We start from the raw sequence: 15255 nt of genomic DNA on the forward strand, positions 1-15255 counted from the left end.
CCTGCTTTCAACCCAAAATCCCTCCTTCTATCTATATAACCCCAAATGTCTAGCACTATAAAAGTTAAAACTGTATCATTGAGCAGATAACAATAAATACAAAATAGCAAAAAAATACAAAAAGAAAAAAAAAAAGATCAACTGGAACTATTGATCACTAGACTTCTTGCCCTAGGAGATAGAGATTGGAGGTAGCAATCCCAAATTCTAAAAAACTGCCGTTGACGTTTGAATGTCCCCATCGATGCTCCGTTGTCCATTTGTAACAAGTTCATGTAAATAAATGTTACCGGATAGTTCCCTTAAATTTTTAAGCAGAACTGAAACATTTCCTCTGTAACTGTGAAACCACTGTCTTGAGACCATTTATGAACTAATATTCCATAGTCCACTCAGGCTTGTAAATCTTCAAAGATTTCAGCAGTTGTAATAGAGATTGTTTACTTAGATCTGGGCAGAAAAGATCCTCCAGAGCACCTGGAAACAAAATATGGGCAACAAAGAGACATAGTGTTGCAGTTGGATATATGAAAATAATCCTGTGTCAGGTAATCCATATTGATCCTTTAAAGTGGCAAATGGAAGGAGTGAGCCATCCTCATTCAGTACATGTTGCAAGTAGGTAATACCATGATTCCCCGATCTGTGAAATTCTTTAGAGTAAGTACTAATAACAATTGTGAGCATTGGGAAGAATTATTCAAACACCTCGTTAGTCTTTTCCAGGCCCATAGAATAGGTAGAGCCAGAACACATCCAATCAAGCTCTTTGATAATTTGTTGGGAGCTGCATGTAACATATACTTCAAGTTTGTCGGCACCACCAACAATCTATCAGCCTCAAGATTTATATAGTCTGACTTGTCATAAAGACAATCACGTAGGATGTGCAAAAGAGTGACAAGATTATATTCCTCTAAATCTGGCAATGCTAAACCTCCATGGTCCCAATCATGTTTTAAACTAGTCAAGGGAATTTGTGGCTTCTTGCCTTGCCAGAGATAATTTAAAAGTAATGAGCTATGGCATTTTAGGTCTCTCTTCAATAAACAAATTGGAAATTCTGAAGAACATAGAGCCACCTTGGGAAGATCACCATTTTATACAGGTTGATATGCCCAACTAAAGTTAGTGATAACCCCTTCCAAATATGAAACTTCTGCTTGGTGAAGTCCATCAAACGGGCTAAATTCAACCTATAAAGCTCTTTGGGATCGACCAACATTTCTAGTCCTAAATATCTAAAAACACTATCTGCCCACTTTAATGGGAAAGCCCCTCCCCATTGATTTTTCAAAGATAAGGGAAAAGATAAAGCCTCAGATTTGTCTATATTTAATTGGAACCCGGAAAAACTTCCAAACTGGTAAAATAACTGCAGCAGCAAAGCTAAAGAAGACTCCAGGTTAGTGAGAAAAACCAAGATGTCATCTGCAAAGGCTGCATACTTGAAATCACACTCATCCAGCTTCAAGCTCCTTATATCTATAGATGCCTGTATGGTCCATAACAAAGGCTCTAAATATAGCAAGAACAAAAGAGGGGATAACGGGCAACCTTGTCCGATACCTTGCTCAATGGAAAAGGTGTCCAATTTGACTCCATTAGCCCAGACATATGTCTTTGGGAGACAATAAAGCAATCTGAAAACTTTCTGAAAATGGTCAGTAAAACCCATAAATTCCAGAACAGTAAACAGATAATCCCACTCCAGCCTATTGAATACCTTTTCGGCGTCAAAGCTGACGACCAAAAAGGGTTCGTTCTGCTGTTGACAACGCAACAGAGCTGACATCACCAACCGCACATTAGTTAAGGTGTAGCACCCTCGTACAAAGCCTACTTGTCCACTTGCTATCAGGCGAGGCAACAAAACCACCAATCTGTCCACCCAAATCTTTGCATGTAGCTTCTGGTCAAAATTTAAAAAAGAAATGGAATGATAAGAGGCAGGTAGAGATTCATCCTTACCCAGCTTAGGGATAACGATGATCTGGGCCACATTAACCCCTACCGGATATTCACCCTTTTCCATTAAATCTTGAAACAGGTTGCATAGGGGTAGCAAAAGATGATCGCACAGAATTCTATAAATTTCACACTAAAACCATCTGGACCCGGCGCTTTCAGTGTATTTAGCTTGCCTAATTACTACCTTGATCTCCTTTTCAGTAACTGGCCTATTTAGCCATTCAAGTTGGGCCTCGGTAAGATGTGGAAGGTGAATATTATTCAAAAACTCCCGGGCTTTAGACCTATCACTGCCCTCCAACTGATATAACGATTTATAAAACTTTCCCAAGGTATTTGCTATTTCTTTATTAGTAAGGGCCAGACCCCCATCCCGCTTCCTTAAAGTAGTAATCAACTATGATCCCACGTTTGCTCTAACTAAATTGGCCTTGAATTTCCCATTTTTGTTACTGTATTGGTAACAATTGTTTATATTTATAGAAGGTATATTTATAGAAGACCACACTCTGTTTGGCTCATTGGTGTATTAACATGTTCAACTGGGATCTTATTGTCAGATATTTGTCTCTGTGCTCTTTAGTATCAGAGGCAACCAGTTTCTTTTTGACATTGTTTAACTGCCTTTCCAGTCTCAGTAATTGCTTATCAATGTAACGTCGTCATTGGGCTACTGTTATAAATCTGCTGCTCGGAGTTAGCAATCTGTTATTGAGCTCCTCCTGTAGAGGGAGGAGTTAGCAATCTGATATGGATCTCCTCCTGGAGAGGGAGGAGTTAACAAACTGTTATCAATCCCTGCTGTTAGGAGTAGCAATCTGTAGAAACTGCTCCCTTGGTCTTCACTAGATAGCCCTAGCTCCTGACCCTTGCACTTAGTCAGCTAGAAGGGATATATCATTCCTTACAGCCCCTTCCCTTGAGGTTGGCTGTGTGGTATAATCATAAGTTGGTAAGCTGAGACAGTGTAGATTTGATTTCGATAAAGGAAGAAGTGATTTTGGTGCGCTCCATGTTAGGCCCTCAATCTACCACAGCAAGGGAAAGACACAGACCTGCCAGCTCTTGGTACTGAAGACTGGAGGGAAGAAAGAAAAGAGAAATTTTTGTCCACTTTTGAATACTTTTGATATTTTTTACTATGCAGGCCTGTACCTTCTGGGAGGCAGAGATCCCCTCTTCAGGAATGCAGAGAGAATTTGTACACCTTTTTGTCCGGCGAAGAGGAGATTTCAGAGCCCAAAGAAAGATTCCAGTATGGTTTGCCCAAGACTGAGAGTTTAGCACCTTTTAAGAAGGAAGTATTTTTCTGCCTCCTTCCTTGCCCAGGACTGGATGTTAAGATCCGCTTCCAGAGTAGATGTTTCCCCACGAAAGGTTTCAGGATGTCAGGGCTGGAGAAAGAGAAGGAAGACACCTGGAGACCCCCCCCCCTCCCCCAAACAGAGTTTCCACCCCAGGATGCAGGACCACAGACAGGCTGGAGATCATGACATGCACCATGGACCTCAGGTACTGTGGGAACCAGGGACCCTACACACTGCTAGGACACTCCAGCCATGTTGGAATTCCTAATCTTCCCCAGTGGAGTATACAAAGATCTCAACTCCCTACACTGAGGGACACTTACACAGGAAAATAACTTCTAAATGTCTGTACTCTAAAACCATCACAAAACCTGGATGTAACTGGACATTAAGTTATGTCTACATCTTGATTGCCTTATTACAAATCATAGTAAAATGTTATTTGAACACCCATCAGTGAGTCTTGCCTGGTTTGTTCAGGTACCTGCCCCAAAGAGCTATGGTAATGTACGCACACAGAAGGTTCCACTGCTTGGGCCCAGAAGGTTAGCCTTCCCCGCCACAGAAAAGAATCCACCCCTTAGAGACAGAAGAGTTGGGGAAAGGAAGGAGGAGCTAGATCAGTTTAACAAATTCTTTTATGGTCCTTTGGAATCAAACAAATTCCCCAAAAATGGGTTACATACTCTATCCATCCAAAGGTATCTGCAGAAGCCATTTAGACTACTCATGTTACAATCAGGGGCATTTTCAGAGTATAGTTGTGAAGTTGTGGAGGGGCCTAGGAAGCCATTAACAATGTGGAATAGTGTTTTAGTCCAATCCTTATTTTATAATTCCTATCTTAATGTCTTCTGCAGGAAAATAAAAACTGGATTGCCCTGAGGCAACAATAGTAAACTGGGCTCAAATTCCATCAAGGATGGTAGAAGCAGTAGGCAGACTAGGTGGCTGCCTAGAGCATCACAGTCTTGCGGACAGTGTGGTGATGACATATCCTTCTTCCAGCCCACGGGGGCCTGGAAGAGAAAGTGGTGTCTCTTAACCCTTATGGGCAGGAACTAAATGTAATCACTGCCGTGCCAGAAGAAGCAAGAGGCAGCAGCTCGGGTGTATGCACTGAAAGGAAAGTGAAAAAGAAGCAGGCAGCAATTTCATCCCACAGGGTCAGAAGGAGCAGGAAGCAACAACTTCAGCCTGTGCCAGAAGGAGGAGGAAGAGCAGGAGGTAACAGCGTTGGTCTGTGCACTGAAAGAAGGAGGATCAGGAGGAGACAGAGGCAGAGTAGCATTAGCTCCACAACCCAAAGAAAGAGAAATACCTTGGGCCATGTGAGCTGAAGGAGGAGGCTGCTGCTGCCCTTGTTTGTGCATCCAGAAGGAGATTGAAGAATGTATGAGTGAAAGAGCATTTGTGTTTTTGTATGACTGAGCATGTGTGCGAGTGTGAGAGCATGTGTGAGTGAGATTGTGAATGTATGTGAGACTGAGCATGTTTAAGATTGAACTTGTGTGATTAAGTATGTGTATCTGAACATGTGTGTGCATGAGAGCATATGTGAAAGTTTGTGTGTGAAAGCATGTAGGAGAATATGTGCATGTGAGGGTGTATATGTGTGCGTGTGTGTGTGTGTGAGAGACAGAGAGAGAAAGAGAGGAGAAAGCTTGTGCACAACAACCTCCTGCTAATCCACGACAATCTCGAGGCATCTGGAAATCAAAAGTTCCCAGGTACGAAGAATGGGGAATTTTTTAACATCATTTATTTGTTTTAATTATTGGGAGTGTTGTGGGCTGTAAATAAATGCTTAACACCGACAGCTGAAAGAAAAAGATCTTTATTGAGATATTTCAGGAGAGTACAAATTACCAGCAAGGCAACTCAGGAACAGTCTCAGAGAATGTTAGTGATACAAAAGGTTAAATAGGTCACCATCTCTAATCTGCACATCAGTGAGTTAATTTGTTTGCATAACATTTTCCTAATTTATTGGCATTATAATTTTATCTCCTATATGATAATGAGATAGGATTCTTGTAAGTCATGTGATTTCTTGTAAATTGATCTGTAACGGATACGGAATGTGTGAGCCCTTAGTGCTGTGGCGTAGTCGATGCAGCCTCAAGGGCAAAGCCCTGAGGCCTACACCAGCAGCTGCTGAATGGACTCACTGGGGTAGATTTTTTAAAAAAGCGCGATCACGTACTTTTGTTTGCGCAGCAGGCGCAAACAAAAGTACACTGGATTTTATAAGATACGCGCATAGCCGCGCGTATCCTCTAAAATCCTGGATCGGCGCACGCAAGGCTGCCGATTTTGGGCAGCCGGCGCGCGCTGAGCCGCGCAGCCTGCCTCTGTTCCCTCCGAGGCCGCTCCGAATCGGAGCGGCCTCGGAGGGAACTCTCTTTCGCCCTCCCCTCACCATCCCCTCCCTTCCCCTACCTAACCCACCCCCCGGCCCTATCTAAACCCCCCCCTACCTTTATCCATGGATTTACGCCTCCCAGAGGGAGACGTAAATCCATGCGCGCTAGCGGGCTGCTGGCGCGCCGAGTCCCGACCCGGGGGAGGTTCCGGAGGGCGCGGCCACGCCCCCGGAACGCCCCGGCCCGAAACCACGCCCCCGGGCCAGCCCCCAAAACGCCGCCTCGTTCGGTCCCGCCCCCGACGCGCCCCCAACACGCCCCCTTCCAAAAACCCCGGGACCTACGCGCGTCCCGGGGTTCTGTGCGCGCCGGCGGCCTATGGAAAATAGGCACGCCGGCGCACAAGGCCCTGCTCGCGTAAATCCGGGCGGATTTACGTGAGCAGGGCTTTTAAAATCTGCCCCACTAACGGGCCAGACTGGAGCTTCACCTTTACTAGCTGTCTCCTCCATTGATGGAGTCCTTGGATTCTGGTGGCCAACAGGGCTTAGGCAGGACCCTGGGACAGAGATGGTAGTTAGAGTCCAGAGGCACACCAGAGACAGGGTAGAGAGCAGGCTTACAGAAGTCAGAGGACAGCCAAGGTTGGGGCAGGCAACGAGCAAGAATAGTCGGGTCCAGGCAAGGGGTCAGGTCCAGGCAGCAGACAATCGTAGTCAGGTAGGTGGTGGAGATCCAAGCAGCAGATAATTGTGGTCAGGTCCAAGCAAGAGATCAAGATCCAGAGTAAGAAGCCGAAGGTGGACATGGACATACAGAAGACAATAAAGAAGAGAACAAGGAAAACAGGCTGGATGGACTGGATTGGAGGAAAAGGTGAGGCTGGATGAAGCTGGACTCAAGGGCAAAATGAGGCTGGACTAGAAGGCAAAGCAAGGCAAGGCTAGATGAAGCAAAACACACTGCACAGGATGTAGGAGACCTGGTGCTGAGGTGAAGCGGAGACATTTCAGGAACCCTCAAGTGAGGCAAGCAATGGTGACATCAACCAAGGGTGCCGTGGCTTTGTCTCGCCGTGGGCCCTTTAAATACAATGAGGTTGGGCGGGTGCGCATATGCCAAGGGAGGAGCAGCAGAGACAGCAGTCTTGATGGCGTCCTGCCACACAGATGGAGGTCAGCGGTGCTGTACCACGCTGGTGTCTGGCGGCATTAGGGTGAGTCCAGCAGCTCGCAGGACCTTCCTACTAGCCACAATTCTTAACATGAGCCAGAAGGCAAAAATAAAACTCAGTGCTAATTCTTAACATACTTTTTGACTTTTAACATATATTCTAGCATTTCAACAGCCTTGGATAGTTTTTAAAAGTCTGATCAGTGCAATTTCATTGCTGTAATGATCTTTATTTCTTCACTGTCACTAAACTAGTCTGGCTTCATAGGAAACCTTTTCAAAGCACCCTTACGATCCTCTCTTTGTCCTATTTAGTATGTCAATATAATGATTTTGATTTAAATGGTAAATATGAGAAGGTCCATTGGAACTAAAACAGTCAAAACAGTTCTAAGTCTTGGGTCACCAGGATACAAAGAAATAGTCTTATTGTAGATTGGTCTATTCCTTTACACACGTGTCAGCATTTGAAACAAGGAGTTTACAATAGGAAATAATGACTTTAAGAATCATTTGGAGCTTTGAAGTTTTGAGTTCAAAATGGTCTCCCTCACAGGAGAAAGTGGGCAGCAGACAATCAGTTGTCTTTTGTTGCACATTAATATAAATGTTTGTAAGGAATGGATAGGTCTCCAAAACTTATTAGTAACTTTTTCTGAGGGTCACTACCAATTAGAACAAATGCAAAACAGTAATATAGTACTCTAACTAATTCTATAAAACCAGCACAGAGGTTAGCTAGATGGTGAAAAACACAAAAACACAGGCCATCTTGGCCTACTAAAATTGACAATGCCTCCTTTTGTGATTTTCACAAAAAGATCTTGCCAAGCAGATCTAAACTTAAACCTTAAACTTTCTTATGCATACCATGCCACCACACACTGTCATTACACTTACACATACCCTTAAACATCTTACAATAAGTCCATATTCAATCAAATGAACAGACTCTTCCTAAAAGGAGAGCTCCTTCAATTTTGTCCTGTTATTCATGACTACCCCAGAAAGTAAGGAAATTTCATTTTGAGGCTCTATCAGTCCTTTGCTGATTTTTTTGGCTATTTGCTCTACTATGTAGGAGAGGGTTTTTCTTTACGAAAACTTATAGTTCATTAAGTAATGCATACATTTGTGCCAACTTGATGGATTTAATGAGGTTAGTTGTCTTCACTTCACTCAACAATGGATATCTGGATGATAAGTGGAGGCAGAAGCACTAATGGACAGAGAAGTTAGGAATGGTGTAGCCAAGAGTAACTCAAAGTGTCAAAAGATAACATTTTTTTAAAAGCACTTTTTCTATTCAGAGAGAGGGGTACACTTGTCATTTCTTTCTTGAAGATTTCTTAATTTTGAGCCATCCATATGAATCATATGACTGAGTCAAGAAGAAGCAGGTTCAAGAGCAAGATCAGCAGGGACTTGGCAATCATGGTCAGGTGAAATGGTGTTTGGTAAAGCAAGGAAGTTCGGAAGCAGATGATGATTTTCAGAACCAAGGGACTGATGATAAATGTTAGGAGAAGTAGAATCATAGAAATATAAGTTGAAAAATGTGTTTTGTTAAAGTTCCAGGGTAGGTATTAATAGAACATATCACAATTTGCAATTTTATTCCAGCCAGGGAGAAGGGAAAGACTTTGTGTACAGTCATCCTCATAAAATCGTGATGTTTCACCTGGATTGGAATCACCATTCAGCTGAGTCAAGGATTCAATAGTCTGTATGGTCTGGAAGATCAGAACATAGCCTTTGTATACAAGGTCAGAGTCCATTTTGGCAGTAAGATGTGCTGGTACAGCGAGGAAGGCATTAGCTGTAAGGCTAATTGCAATCGGAGGATGAGTGCATATTCAGCAATTGGTAACATTAAGGCTTTTCTGTAGTTATCATTTATTCCAGGAACAGGCATCACTGCAATAAAATGAGTCAGAATGAGAAGGGTAGTGCTCATTCACTATCAGGATGCAATCACCTGTCTACTGTGAGACCCCAATGGATCCCTCCCAGTAGAGTTCAGGTAAACTGTTGAAGAGTTCAGCAGATGAGAGACTTCCAAGTCTGTCCACAACTAGTAGGTGTAGTAAACTTGATAAGATTCTTCCCAGTGTGATCTTGGTGATTCAGCACTGATCTGTTAAAAGGTCTCAGAAATAATATTTATATTCTGCTTTTTCAGCACTTCAAAATGGATCACATTCAGGTACAGTGGGTATTTCTCTATCCACAGAGGGCTTACAATCTAATAGGGTCATTTATCATTAGGGCCTTAACACATTGTTATGGAGGTGGACCCTTGGACCAAAGGAGAGTTGGCGCTGCCTGTGGGGAGGTACCCCACAGGCCCCCACCATCAGTAGGCATGGATGACGAAGAGCAGAGGCCCTGTTGGGGCTTCACCACTACCAGCCCACATTCCCCTTAGATTAAGCCCTCGGGTGCCGGGACCTGCTGGACTTACGTGGGGCCTCTGAGAAGATGGACGTCCAGAACAGCAGTGCAAAGCAGCAGCATAGGCCAAGTCTGAAGTTGGGAAGGAAGCCTGCAGTGATCCATACAAGGATCGGGATGGCAACGGAGTCACTGACAATGTCCAGGCAAGGGTCTTGACAGGCGGAGTATCTCATAGTCGGTATCCAAGCAAGAGTCGTGGCAGGTGGCGTATCTCGTGGTTGGTATCCAGGCAAGGTTTGTCGCAGGCAGCGTATCTTGTGGTCAGTATTCAGGCAAGGGTCGTGGCTGGCAGCATATCTCATTGTTGTATCCATCGGTCGCAGACAGCTGCGACCTCTCATACTCACCTCTTTTTTCCCTGCACCGTCAATCATGGGAAGAATGACGGCCTCCGCCAACCAATGCCGACCTCCCCGGCGTCCCTGGGACGGCGAGGGTGCTGCCGACCGCCATCTTACTTCTGAAATCACCTAGGCACGCGCGCGCACAAGGGCCTCCTTTTGTATACGTCATGGCGAGAACCTCAGGGGCATCCGCTCCCGATGACGTCAGCTTGCTACTATACTTAAGATGATCGGCCCATTGCTAAGACGAAGTTAGCAAGGAGTTCTCTTGTTGCTAAATCCGCTCCATTCTAGGATCTCCTGTTCCAGTATCGCTTCATGGCATTGGACGCTCTGGGTAACCGCTCCACAGGGGCCCTTCCACTTTCCTGGCTACCCACTCCTCGGAGGGCCTTCTTGCCTAGGACTACTCCTGGAACTTCCTTATGTGAGTATCTTCTTCAGTTCCTACGATACCAATGTTGCTGAAGTCTCCTCGGTGTACCCCGTGCCTCAGGCCACTACCGTCCTTCAGCATTATCGCTTCTATATATCTTGAGCTGCAGGGCTTCGCTGCATCTACTTCAAGATCCACTGCTTGGTTCCTGTACCTCAGGCCTCAGCTACCTCGTCATCTACAGTATAGTTATTCTCAGCGTACCCCGCACTGCGGGCCACTACCGGATCTGCATTTCTGAGGTATCTCCACTAGCCTGCAGGAACTTCCTGGTGTACCCTGCGCTGCGGGCCACTACCGGACCTTCTCATCTGCAGTACCAGCCTGGGTATATCTTGTTGCTCAAGAACTGTGTTTTATTGGCATTCCCCGCTCCTCGGGTAATGCAATATCTTATTCTCTAATAAAGTCTCTCTCACAGCTGTGTCCTACATTGCTGAGACCACACCCACCGACGGTGAGGCTCCTGGGACTCCTCCCTGTGGATGGAATCATCTCTCATCTTGGCCCAAGGTTCACAATTTCCTACAAAACCATAACACTCATAGTCGGTAAACGATCCAAGGTCGAGGCCAAAGTCAGTCAGGAGAAACAAAGAGACAGGACGAACTCAGGAACTCAGGAGGCAATGCACTTCACAGAGCGAGGAGACCTATTGCCAAGGCGCTGCCTGCATGCAGGGGCTTGCCTTAAATAGCCCCTGGCAGTGATGTCATCCATAAGAGCTGTGGGTCTTTTTCCCTTTGCAGGCACTTTAAATAGAACAGAGAGGAGCACGCCTATGGGAAGCCAAGGTGTAGGAGGCTCGGCGGCGTCCCAGCCGTGAGGCAGTGTGGTGGTAGCAACAGTGTTCAGCCGTGAAGAGGGGGAGGAGCCAGTGGCATGGGACCACGGATGAAAGCTCAGGGCTGCAATGGAGGGTAGTGGTGACTTGCCACCTTCACCAGGAGGCCCAGGGTGAGAGAGGCCGATTGCGGGTTCTCCACCCCCCCAAACCCCACCCCAAGTTAGAAATACCCCCTCTTACAGTGGTATAAATAGTAAAGTTACATACTCCTCTCTCTTCCTCTTTCTCTCTCCCCATTTGTGATAAAAACCTTTTCAGTTGGTAATGTGGAATAATCAACAAGCGATGTGAAAATTAGTGCTGGTGCGATAAATTTATCTGTTTGCAGAAATTACCTGTGCAATGAGGGAGTAGGGAAATTATCCTAACCATGCCCCCTTTTTTTTTTTATCATGGGTGCTATTTTTGCTATAATTATATGAAATTATTGAGTCTAAACAAATCACATTCAATCAAGCTTATTTTTGGAGTGGGGCTGTTGGGTGCTGGCACGGGATGCCCAGTAATCACTTCAAATGGATTCAGATTAGCGTTTCTGGCTGCTGCATCGCTAATACTTAGCAAGGCTGCTGGCAGTACTTCTGGACAGGGTAACCCAGTTTCTTTTAGGGCTTTAGTCAGTCTAAGACAGTTTAGTTTTAATGATTTAATTCATCCTCCCAATTTGGTTAGTGAGGTACTCACTGCAATGGTCAAACAATATTGGCATTCCTGAAATTTTGACATATGCATAGTGTTCAACTATAGTTGCGCAAAGAGGAGTTCAAATCTGTGCCATTTTATGGAAATGTAAAAAAAGATACTTATATAGGGAATAATGAAATTAAAACAGAAATGTCCAGTGCTCCAATAGATGACAGAATAGGAAACCAACAGCATAATTCAATATATTTGTTCACGTTCCAAGATTTTTATGCCATATAGAATATTTAAGACAATTGGAATTTTGTTTAAGAAAGAAGTAAGTATCATTAATAATTAAATGTTTCTTTATAAATTAGTGATGCTGAATTTTAAATCCAGTCTTGGGAATGAACAGAAACACATGTCTTTGTCATTAAAAATGTATCTTAAAGATTCCAGCATCTCGCTGTGGTTTTGATATAATACCACAAGAGGCAACCTTTGTAAAATACCTGTTTGTGCATAAACATACTTTGTGATATACATTTGCATACTGATGAATGTTGATGCAATATCCATAATTATTTTCCTTAAATGCTAGTATTTAAAAAGTAATTTGACATTTATCCATTTTCAGCATTGTACAACCTACATTCCAATAAATCCAGATGTGAGCATTTTCTTTTCAGAGCTCTTGCTGTAGCAATATCAAATAAAACAAAGAAATTAACTCAATTTAATGCAATTGGGGAAAATAAAGATTGCTAATATTGTTAAATAAAAAACGAAGGAAAAAATACACATTGCTATATTCCAGTGGCGTAGCCAGAACTGATTTTTTGGGGGGGGCCCAAGGTTAACATGGGTGGACAGTAGGTATACAGGTCTGATGTTGCGCGTCCCGGCCGCATTGGCACTACCGTCAGTCCTGCTCACCTCGCGCTTCCTTCAACCAGCACCGGACACCCTTCCCTTGCGGCCGCAGCCAGTTCACAGTGTCCTCGGGCCTTCCGCTCACCATCTCCCTCACAGGCCTCACAGTGGAGCTCCCATTGGGGCTCTGCATTGTCGGCTTCTTCGGCCACGCCCCTAGGCACACGCACGGCTGACGTGCAGCCCTTTAAAGGGCCCAAGGCTGGAAAACCCGCGGGGGCGCCTCCCGATGACGTCACCTAGTCTCACTATATAAGGCGAGGCCCTGTCTCCAGGACCTTGCCTAGGCAATCGGGTCGACACCGTTGGTGTGCTAGTTTGCCTTCGTGTTCCAGTGTTCTCCTATTCCAGTGTCTCCTATTCCAGCGTCTCTGTGTTCCTGTATCCTTCCCAGGTAGTACCTGTCCGGATTGATCCTTGGTACTGACCTCTGCCTGCCTGACCATTCTCTTGCCTGCCACCTGGAACCGACCACTGCCTGCCTGACCATCCTCTTGCCTGCTGCCTGGAACCAACCACTGCCTGCCTGACCATCCTCTTGCCTGCTGCCTGGTACCGATCCTCGCTTGTCTTGACAATGCCAGGACTGATCCTGGTTTTGACCCCTGCTTTGGCTGACCTCTCCTGGACTGATACACTGGTTCTGAACCTTGCGCTTCACTCGGATACTCTCTTCTGGCCTACTGTGACCATTGGGCCAACCTGCTTGGAAACCAATCGTGGCTTCCATTTGGCTAGACCCACAGGCGCTGCCTGTCTCACCCAGAGTACCTTCCTGAACTATTGCCTCCCTGAGGTCTCCGGGACCTCTACTTTGGGTCTAGCCCATTCATTCAGCGTCAGCCGCGCACCCTTGCTCGTGATGGGCATACCCTTTGTTACCTCTCCGGGAGACCACCAGAGGCCCACCTAAGTCCAGGCAGTCCGTATACCCAAGGGCTCAACCTGTGGAAACCCCGGACTGTTATTAGTGAAGCTCCAGTTAGCCTCTGTCTCCTTGTGTGCTCTGCCTCCTGGTGGCAGGCGCTCTCTGGGTCCGACCAGAGGGCCTTACCAATCCTGCTCAAGGCCAAGGGTCCACCTCCAGTGAAATATCTGAGCCCTACTATTTGTACCTTTATCCATAAATAATGGCTGAGTACACCTGACAAAGAATTTCTAAGTCCAATTGCTGTTATGCATCATGAGTGAAACTTAAATACATTAGAATATAATGTAAAAAGTAAAGAAAATAAATATCAGATCCAATCAATCATGTAATAAAACAAATATCAATGTATTCTTTCATGAATCCTCTTTCTAGCAATAATCACACATGCAAAAATTATAATATTCAAATTCTGGTGTCAGCTCAGAATAACAAAATCCTTTCACTGCTAAACATTTATAAAGCGTGATACCCTTGCAGAGAGAGAGAGAGAGAGAGAGAGAGAGAGAGAGAGAGACTAGCTATATGGCCCTCATAGTAGTTAGGTATTTATACCTCTATAGGATGCCCACCTAGTTTCTCGAGGTGAGGTTTAGGTATTAATGTAGGGGTTAGGGGCCACTTTGACATTCAGAGTGAGACATACAAACAGAACAGTACACTCTTGTGAAGATTTGATGTCCTTCGGAGTGAGGAAACTCAACCAAAGATGAGATTTGTACAATGTTCTCTCAACCTAGCTTGATGGACTCTCTACACAGGAGAAACTGTTAGTGTACAAAGGATAAGAATTCAGATGTTTCCTTTTTTTATTTTTTCAGGATGATCACTTTTCACCCAGACTCTACACAGTTTATTTGCTTACCTCAGCTAAGGACAGAACTTGTTAGAATAGACACCACTCATTTAGCAGTGAAAGAGAGGAGACATTTTAAAATAAAGGGGAATTCCTCAAATTCTTTTAGTGAGGCAGCACCATCTTTTTTTTACTTAATTAAATGATCTGCAAAACTTAAAGAAAACTTAATCAATGATACTTAATCAAGATAATAATGAAGTTATTTCACATTTAATTTGTAACAGGAAGGAAAAGAAATATAGTTTAGATTCAGATACAATGAAATAGCAGTAAAAACCAGTAAACTCTCAATTCTTTGAATATACATCACTTCCTATTCTTTCTTTCTGCTTCATAACAGTCGGCCAGAATAAATATGCAAAAATCCTAACACCATCTGAACCTATTCTATTTATCAATTCAGTAACGAACTTTCAGACCACTACAACTTATGTATACAATCATCACATGCTTTAAGCTTAAAAAAAAAAGACAATATCTCCATAATAGAAATATTTAACGCTTAAACATCACTTTCACCTTATCACCTTAAGAAAAGAATGAAATGTGATTGCAGGTAAACAGACTGAAAGATGAGCCATTGTCAGTCTAGAGCTAAGCATTTGGATCTTGAATCCATAGAATTGATTTGAGCATTTTGTAATTAGAAATAGGCACAAACAGACTGAAGAACCAAACTAATTTAAAATATAGAGAGAGACAGGGCAGCGAGCAGTGCCTCAGAATCTCCCGTTCAGGCAGGGCTGTTGGTGCAAGGGAAGGGGATAGAAAAGGCAAAACTGGTTCAGGATCCATTCTCTTCTTAAATTCATGCTGTAAAGACTTGATCCAAGGGTTCTGTGTCTGAGTCTGTTTTAAACCCTCATCAAGAAATTTATTTATTTATTTATTTATAGTTTTTATATACCGAAGTTCTTGTAGAATATACAAATCAATCCGGTTTACATGTAACAGAAAAACGCCAAAGGCATAAGTGGACGCCCAAGGGCTTTACAAGGAACAGTTAAACA

This window comes from Rhinatrema bivittatum, chromosome 3, assembly GCF_901001135.1.
Source record: "Rhinatrema bivittatum chromosome 3, aRhiBiv1.1, whole genome shotgun sequence".
Lineage (NCBI taxonomy): Eukaryota > Metazoa > Chordata > Amphibia > Gymnophiona > Rhinatrematidae > Rhinatrema > Rhinatrema bivittatum.